At 43.0% G+C, this 2500-nt stretch overlaps 1 pseudogene; it reads left to right on the plus strand.

Annotated features, from left to right (window-relative positions):
* LOC138045881 (uncharacterized) overlaps positions 1-2500 on the plus strand; it is a 4203-nt pseudogene that overhangs the window by 7 nt on the left and 1696 nt on the right.

The following is a 2500-nucleotide window of genomic DNA, read 5'->3' on the forward strand; positions in this document are numbered from 1 at the left end:
TCCACGTGAGTTGCTCCGGGAAAGTCAACATGGCGACGGAAGGAGATACACGCAAATTTTCGCGACTTTGGAAGAAGTCTTTCTCAAGGAAAGTCAACATGGTGGCGTTAGGAGGTACATGTAAATGTTCGCTACTTTTGAAGAGATCTTTCTCAGAGAATGTGGAAGCCTTGTGTTTCACTGACAAGAACCATGGCTCTAGTATTCTGAAAGGGCTCTTTGGTTTGTACAAAGATGGTAGATACACCGATATCAGTTTAAAAATTGGCCAAGAACGAACGCTAAAAGCCCATCGTGTTGTGCTGGCCTCGTTTAGTCCGTATTTCGAAGCTCTTCTTGGAAATAACTGGAAAGAAGGAAAAAAGGAAGAGATAGAGATTCTTGGTCTAGACGAAAGCGCCGTCAGCGATTTGATAGAATTCGCCTATTCGGGGAATATTAACATCAGCAGAGACAATGTTCAAACTTTACTGGAAGCTGCAAACTATTTGGGAATCGAATTTGTGAAGAAATCTTGTGGGGATTTCTTGAAGCAGGGAGTAGATGTCAAAACCTGTCTGAGCATTTGGCAGTTAGCGGATGTATTCGCCTTGGAAGGACTGAGTAACGAAGCCAAGAAGTGTGCTCTGAGGCATTTCACCCAAGTGTGCAAGGAAGATGAATTTCTCCGTCTTCCAATAAAGCTTCTAACTGATCTACTTTCTGAAGAAGAAATTTGTGTTGTGGTTGAAGATTTGATCCCCTGCGTAGAAGAGAGAGAAAAGATTGTGTTGCAGGCAGTGTTACAGTACATTGAACAGGACACAGAAAAGAGAAAAACTCATCTTACTCAGTTACTTCATCTTGTCAGACTCCCAACTTTATCAACAGAATACCTCCAAGAGGTTAGTGCTCATGAGCTTATAGAAAGCAAATTTGATGAACTGCTGGAAAAAGCCAAACAACTGAAAGTGCTCCCTCCAGCGAATGATATGCCTGATGAAAAGTGGGCAGAGCCAAGGAAGTTTGCAAAATATGTCTTTTCATGGGGACGTTGCTTTGCCAATGGCGGCCGGGTGCAACCTGAAATTGCACTCTGTACAAACAAGGAAATGTTTGAAGATTTGGAGAACGATCATTATGTGACTGGAATGGAACTGTGGATTCGACAGTGGGATGGGAGATCTGTGCTTGGTGGCCTCAAAGTTTACTACAAAGATAACAGTGCGATGACATTTGGTCATGACAGTGAAGGCATTTGTGCTGAAAATACTCGGGAAGACCATGTGCATCATGAATTTCATCTGGAAAAGAATGAGAAGATCGTCAAAGTTGATGTTCAATCTGGGTGGATGATTGATCGTCTCGCATTCTACACAAACAAGAAAGACGAAGATGGGAAGCAAAAATGCTATGGCCCATATGGAGGAAATGGTGGTTCGTTTAGTTCAGAGCTTGCGCCTGGATCTTATGGATATCTTGGTGGAGTTGCTGGTGCTGTGATTAGGTCTCAAGGAGAGGCTGGTATCACGCGGTTGCAATTTGTTTGGCGATCATATGTTTTTCCTGGTGATCCTGTTCCACTGAAACGTCGCTGCAGAGTTGCCGATTCCTTTCATTATGATGATGATGATGATGATGAAGATGATGAAGACGATTTTTATGACGACTCCGAGGATTCTGAGGATGAAGACGACTACATTATACCATGATGATTATGATAAATACGATGACTTTAAAGACATTTTTGAATTTGAAATGGGAGCTCAGCCATATATATGTTTGAACCACTTGCCTGATACTTTCTCATTTTGAAGTCTTCCTTTGCGGAAGTCTCACTTAAAAGGTCCGTGCAAACGCTCGCAACATTGTTGGGCCCAACATGTTGCGAGCATTTGCACACCATGTTGTGTGTTGTTGCGTGTTGTTGTGACTTGTTGGAAGTTGTTGAATGAAGGTTGAAACTGGTCAAACTTCAGAGCCAACAAGTGCCAACATTTCTATTGTTTCGTGGTCATCGAAGCGTGGTCCAACAATGTTGCGTTCGTTTGCACAGCACATCCAACAATGTTGCGCCGGCGCACGTGCTTTACATGCCACGTATCCACACAAACACATGCGAACAAGAAATCAACGTGGCGTCGGAGATGGAAAACGTCCCAGAGTCCTTTGTGTGCTCATCTAAAGACCCAACATGTTGTGACTTGTTGCGAGCATTTGCACACATCGGCTAACATCGCGCAACAAGAGACAACATTGTTGGGCCCAACAACGTTGCATGTTGTTGCGAGCGTTTGCACGGGCCTTAATAATACTGCAAGTTCTGCAGTGTTTTCCTATGTTTCATAGCAGAAGTGTACAATGTGCTGAGCTCTTCAAGCTACATGTACAATGTAGTTCAAACAAATTCAAGAAAATATGGTTAGAAACCTGAGCTTCCGGGAGGCAACCGGTTGGTTATTTACAAAACATATGAAAAACTGTGTTGGTGGGATGTGAAACTCAAAAATTTACATGTAGT

This window comes from Montipora capricornis, chromosome 4 (genome assembly GCF_036669925.1).
Source record: "Montipora capricornis isolate CH-2021 chromosome 4, ASM3666992v2, whole genome shotgun sequence".
NCBI lineage: Eukaryota > Metazoa > Cnidaria > Anthozoa > Scleractinia > Acroporidae > Montipora > Montipora capricornis.